Here is a 7,355-nt window from a genome sequence, read left to right on the forward strand (position 1 = left end):
CCACAACTTGTTTAGCCATTCCATGGGACTGGAGTTCCATGCAGAGGTTTGGGAGGTGCTAAAGCTTCCAGAGTCTTCTACATAGAGGTGAACCATAGAAGTTGATGAGATCACAGAAGAAGGAAGAGAATGGGCCTTGGAACCAAACCAGATTCCCAAACCAAACCTGGGGAGCATCCTCACTCCAGGTCTAGGAAGAGAAGGAGAACTCAGGGTCAGGAACTAAGCACAGGTTCAGTCGGAGATGAGTTTTTAAAGCAGCATCAATATCACAAGAAATATTTATTTGGTGAAAGATTGTTGGGACTTCTCTGCTTTTCCATTTTCCCTCATTCATACAACATTGATGGAAGAGAATGATACACAGGAAATTTGTCATGTCTTATGAATCTTTTCATCCCCCTTTTCTCCCTTTCCCACTTAGCACAATACCTTAGATATAGTAGGTTTTCCAAATGTCTAACAGTTTAATTTGCCCAAACTTCACCCAAGCAACTGACTGTATGAATTTCTCAATTATTTTAATGTCCTTGGTTTCATTCCTCAAGGGCACAACAATGGTTTCTAAGACACACAGAGGGTTACACCCTCCTTACACCCTTCTTACAAAGAGGGAACTCTCATCTTTTAAACTTATGACTTTCCTCCTTGAGTTGAGGATGGCATAATTTCTGCCCAAAATGTGTATGTTATGTAATAATATTAATTACTTCCCTGCTAATTTTGAAATATAAATGTGGTCAACAGTCTTTCTTAGCCTCTCTAAATCTATTCTAATTTTTCTGCAAAATATTTTTCCTCAGGACTTTCTAACAATTATCTCTTAGTTAAAGGAGGTAATATGAGAATGCTCTTTACATTATATTATATTATATAGATATATTATATTGTATTATATTATATATATCAAAACATTATATTAATTTAAAGTGCTAATGTTTTTATTATCATTATTATAATTCCATTGTCAACTTTAGAGACACATTTATAGAATTAATATTTAGAGTAGTCCCACACCACTGTTTTACCAACAGAAGATGGTAAGTGAAATTGCAAATTTTGAGAAGGTAATAGGGCAGACAGCATTTAAAAATGCTTTTCAGATTCTCATCGGCAAAGAAAAGTTATCCATTAGTCCCCTCGCTGATAATATAGTTTAATGATTTATGGGTATAATCGTCAGTACCTTGTGGTAATGCACAATAAATAGTTTTCGGGATTGATTAATGGCAGAACACAAGCACAGGCAGTGAATCTTAGTGGCTGTGTTATTGCTTTTATGTGCTACTAAAACTAAAAGCTGGTTCCTTAAGAATAAACTAAAAGGGTAATTATTGCACATGGGTGGGGGAAGATGTCTAGGTTTTCCCAGCTATAAACCAGATTGTTAACCTTGTTTAAAATGAGCAAAAACACATATCTTTAATTATCTAATTAAAATGCTCTTGGGCTAGGGATCCACTGAGGTAATTACAAGAAATGCAAATGATGCTATTGTGAATTTTTTTTGGTGAATAATTTGAATTCACTCTAGGAACTCCCACTATTCTTTCCTATCATCTTTTAGTCATTGATCAGTCAACAACCATTTGCAGAATGATGAGTAAGCCAGGCATGAGCTGAGATAGAATCTGTGTTGACATCTTTCCCAGAATCAAAAAAGTTTAGCTTAGGACATTAAAGACTAACTAGTCTACTAGATACACATTAAATAAATGAGGAAACTGAGTCCTAGAATGTGATTTGTCCAAAGTCATCTAACTTGTTAGTGAAAAAGTCTTAGAGTCAAACACAGAAGTATTTGGTTTGTCGTTGTTGAGTCATTTTTAAGTCACATATGATTCCTCATGACTCTGCATGGGATTTTCGCTGCAGAGATACTAGAGTGGCTTGCCCAGGATCACACAGCTATTAAATGTCTGAGGCCGCATTAGAAATCTAGTTTTCCTGACTCTGGGTCCAGCACTCTGTCCACTATATCACCTAGCCATGCAAAACATGCTATTATTAGACAATGTAAGAACATTGACAACATGAAAAAAGATTAATAAAAAATATTACATTATGCTGAAAGATAACAGAGACAACAAAACAATAATAATATTAAACTAATGTGCTCCAAATACCTTAACAACTAAACTTTTAAAGGTAAAAACTGAATTATAAGACATTTATTTATAGGACATTTTAATGTCCCTCTCTCAATCATAAGCAGACATGTGGCAGAAATAGAAACAAAAAGAAAATAGAGAATAGAGAACAATTGAACAAACTGCTGGAAAACCTAGGGCCAAAAGACTTATGGGCTCTTCTAAATGTCACTGATAAATAATAAATGTTTTTCTTAGCACCAAGTGGAACTCTTAAGAAATTATCTATGTATTAGGGCACAGAAATATTGCAAATAAATGTTAATTTAAAAAAAAAACAGAAAAGTAAGCCCAACCTTAACAGAACATAAGGCAATAAAACAATAATCAGTTGAGGGAACACAAACAAAAGACACAAACCCAAATGGAGAATTAACAATGAAATCCTAAATAATGAACAGGCCAACAAGCAAGTCATAGAATAATAAATAAATTGCCTGAAAGAAAATTATAATGATAAAAATCTATATACCAATATTTCTGACATGTACCTAAAGCCATCCTGGGAGGTGAAGAATTATGTTACTAAAAACATACATTAATAAAATTTTAAAAAAGGATGAAGGAATTGAATATGCCTTAAAACAATTAGAAACCTGACAAATAAACAGAACCAAAATAGGCATGAAAGAGGAGATACTAAAAATTAGAGAAGAAACAGATCAACTAGAAACCAAAAAATATAAAAATCATAAAACTAAAAGCTTATTTTTTAAGACCAATAAAATTGGTAAACCTTTGACTAATATGACTAAAAAGAAGGCAGGAAATCAAAACAAAATAGCAAATAAACAAAGGGAAATAATGACAAAATCAAAATAAAAAGTTATCACAACCTGCTATGAACAGCTATATGTTTATAAAACAGAACAAAAAAGAAAGGAAGGCCTCCAAATACATAAAATACCCAAACTAGTGGAAGAATCTGGTCTCAAAAATAGAAATAGAACTAACTATGAAGCAACTAAAGGGAAAAAAAGTCCTGGTTCTAATGAATTCCTGGGAGAGTTCGATAAAACTTTTAAGGAACAATTAATAGCAATACAACACAAATTTCTCTCAAAAGTTAAGGAAAAAAAGCACCCTATAAGAATCCTTTTACAAAATACATTCTTGAATATGGGACTTTTTTTCTAAACTGCTTCTTTTTAGCTGCTTGTAGTATTTTCTCCTTAACCTAGGAGCTCTTGAACTTGACTATAACATTCCTGGGCATTATCATTTGAGGATTGAATGCAGAAGGTGATCTGTGGATTCTTTCACTCTCTATTTTACCCTCTAGTTCAAGAATATCAGGGCAGTTTTTTTGGATAATTTCCAGTAGTATAATGCCTAGGTTTTTTGTTTGTTTGTTTGTTTGTTTTTGTTTTTGTTTTTGATGTTTTGTTTTTTTTATCTTGACTTTCAGGTAGTACAATAATTCTTAAATTGTCTCTCCTGGATCTTTTTTCCAGGCCAATTGTTTTTTTCAATGAATTATGTCATATTTTCTTCCATTTTTTCATTTTTTTTATTTTGTTTTATAGTTTCTTGATGTCTTGTGAAGTCATTAGCTTCAAGTTGCCCAATTCTAATTTGTAAAGGCTGAATTTCTTCCATGACCTTTTGATCCTCTTTTTCTATTTGGTCCATTGTTCTTTTCAAGTCATTCTTTTCTACATTTGATTTTTTTGCCTCTTTTTCCAGTAGGTCAATTCTGGCTTTTAAAACACTATTTTCTTCCTCTGACTCATGTGCTTCCTTTTCCAAATGACCTATTTTGCTTTCTAAGCTGTTGTTTTCTTTTTCCCATTCTTCTTCAACCTATCTTATTTTATTTTTTAATTCCTTTTTAAGTTCCAGAACCTGAGTCCAATTCCTAGTTTGTTTTGAGGTTTTGCTGGAAGTTCCTTGGATCTCATCATCCTTTGTTGGTTCTGTTCTTTGGTCTTTATCCACATAGAAGCTTTAGGTCTATACCTTCTTTTTTTTTCTGTTGTTTACACATTTTGTCTTTTTTTTTCCTCTGTGGACTATAAGCTAGCCCCTCTGTTGATTTACTGGATAAGACTGGTTGAACTACCTGCCCAGGGGAGGAATCTTCAATCTTCTCTCCCCTCTGCTGGTATACTGGATTTTGCCAGTTGAGCTAACAGCCAATGATGGAGGTTGAAGGTTCCCAGCCAGAAGACCCCCCCCACCTCCCAGTTCCTCCCTGCCAGCCTCTGCCAAAGCCAAGGACCTTACATGATAGATCTGAGGCTCTCCTTCACAGTTGCAGCCCCCACTCAGGATCCCAAAGTTAGCCAACATCTAATTGCTGGTCTCAGTGCAGTAGGTGGGGCAGGGGTGGGCAGCACAGCTTTGTTTCCCATCTCTATCCAATGGAAATGGTCTCTCTGCCTACCTTTCAAGTTGTAGTCAGCAGGATAACCCCATGACTTTATCTTATTGTTGGGTTGGATTCTTGTCTTTTTTGAAATGCTTTTTAAAGATTGGTATGGAAGGATAGCCAGAGCAGTTTAGACTTTTCTGCTCCTAAGCTGCCATCTTGACTACACCCCCTAGGACTTTTTTTTTTTTGAGGCAAACAGTGTTAAGTGACTTCCCAGGGTCACACTACTTGTAAATGTCTAAGGCCAAATTTAAACTCTGGAAGATAGTCTTTCTGATTTCAGGTCAGTGCTCTACTCACTAACTACACTCAAAACACATATATTCCTAATATCTAGCCAGGGTAGGATAAAGCAAAGAATAATAAGTATAGCCAAATATCATTAATGAATAGTGAATTTTTAATTTTAAATAAAATTTGTAAACAGAATTATTCATCCAAGAAATTATCTATCATGTCCAAGCTGGATTTAAACCAGATATGTAAGGATGGTTCAATGTGAGGCAATCAACTATCATGATCATATTAAAAACCAAAACATCCAAAATCATACAATTATCTCATCAAATACAGAAAAGGCTCCCTAGTAAACACCATTCATTTATAATAATGCTTTATAAGGTAAAAGCATAAAGGGACTTTTAAAATATCATTAAAAGTATCTATCTAAATTTTAAAAGAAAAACAAATTTTAAAAATAAAATAAAAAAACAAGCATCATATGCAACGGAGACATAATAGAAACTTTCCAAGCAAATATAAAGAAGCCCACTGTCCCCACTATTATTCAATATAGTCCTGGCATATAGAGATTAAATTACAAAATGCTTCTCAAAAAATCAAGAAAATCAATTTCAATGCTATATCAATCAAGTTATCAAAGAGATACTTTATGGAACTTAATAAAACCATAGCAAAACAAAAGACCTAGAGAAATAATAAAAATGAAATAGCACTTCCAGATCTTGAACTATATAATGTAGCAATCATAAAAAAAAGCCACATGGTTATCAGTTTTAAAAATTTTGAAAAATAGATCAGTGGAACAGACTAGATAAGAGAGAAGCAGAAAAAAAAATGGAACTCAATAACCCAGGATCTGATGAACTGGAAAACAGAAAGTATTTAGGAAAGAATTGTTTGTTTAAACTTGGTAGGTAAATGAGAAAGAAATCTGACCTTCTAAGCTCAAACCAGCACTTTACAGCATATTTAACAATACATCCTAATTGGATATAAGACCTTAATATTAAAGATTATTGAATAAAAATGTTAGAAGAGAAACAAATCATATATTTGTCATAGGTATGGGTAACTAGGGGCAGCTAGGTGATTAAATACTAGCCCTAAATCAAAGTTTAAATCCAGCCTCAGACTCTTACCCTGAACAAGGTACATTGCATACATTTTCACTATTCATTATATTCATGCTTGCAGATTTTTTCTTTTTTTGTCATTAAAATATTTATCATATGGAATGGTTCTCTGAAAGAGGAAAGGATACCAGGCATTTAATTATAGTGTTGTAAAACAGACATCAATAAAAACTTATTTTAAAAATAAATTGTTGGAAGTGATGGTTACAAGAGTAAGAGTTTAGTCACAGAAAATAGCATGAGAAAAATGTTAAAAAGGTAGGTTGGAGCTGAATTGTGACAGGTCTTAAGTGACATGAAATTTGGATTACTGAGACCATTAAGCAAAGAAGCTAAGGGCTAACAGAAAGAGTATAATGATACTTGAGAGTCAGAAATCTTGGGCTAAAATCCCATCTCTGCCACCTATTAATTGGAGGTCTTTGGCCAATCATTTAGTCTCTGAACCTCAGTTTCTTTATCCAAAAAAGTAGGCATTTTAATGCAAATATTTACCTTAATTAGAGAGTCTAGCCAAGATAACAGAATGGAAGGAAGGAATATAGCTGAGCTTTTCCTGAAGACACCATAAAGATCTAGAAAATACACCAAATGGAATCTTGATCAGAAAAATCTGTAAGGAAAAAAATAAAATCACAGTAAGTCATTTTTCCAACCTAGGTCAGTATAGGGAGACAGAGAAAGATCTATAGACACTAAGGGTATGGTTTATCCTGGAGAATAACAAGCATAGTTTTCCAAAATGGTGGATAAATGAGAGCCTGACCCAGACTATGTACCAGGGCATGGGAGGTCCAGCTCCTAGCTACATAACTGCAAATTTCAAGTGTGCTCCAAAAAAAATTTAATATGATGCTTAACAAATAGAATGGTAAAAATTTAATAAAATAAATAATATAATAGAACATTGATTGATGGTATGAATTTGTGGTTTTCTAAGTTAATAGGGCATCCACAAGAATGGATCCATTTCTCTTTGAATTTGACATCACTGTATCAGGGCAAGAAGAAACTCCAGATCTGACATAGAATTCAGGGAAAAGTTATAGGTGACTACTTTGAGCTCTCTACCCTATGTCTTAGCCACAGGTACAAAGTGAATTGAGGAGAAGATGGATCCATAGGGCTAGTAGTCAAGGGCAGGTAGTGGTGGAAGGACCTAGACTGTGTAATGAGGGAGGAGCAAAACCAAGGAGCAATTGTGTGACTCTGACTCTGACCCCACCCTCACCTCCCTATATTTTCCCTTCTTTTTAGCAAAAAATGTGTTCCACCTTTCAGACCATTTTAAAGAAAATTCTGAGTACATTGAAGCATCGGAGTGCTGCTTTTTCTTATGTTCCTCTTTGCCTATGAAGGCATTTTATTTCTCAGTCTCCTAAGGTCACATTGGCCAATTTTTCATTACCTTTCTCTAGACCTCATAGAGTCGTCCTGTGTCCACTTGGCTCTAAT

This window comes from Gracilinanus agilis, chromosome 1 (assembly GCF_016433145.1).
Source record: "Gracilinanus agilis isolate LMUSP501 chromosome 1, AgileGrace, whole genome shotgun sequence".
Taxonomy (NCBI): domain Eukaryota; kingdom Metazoa; phylum Chordata; class Mammalia; order Didelphimorphia; family Didelphidae; genus Gracilinanus; species Gracilinanus agilis.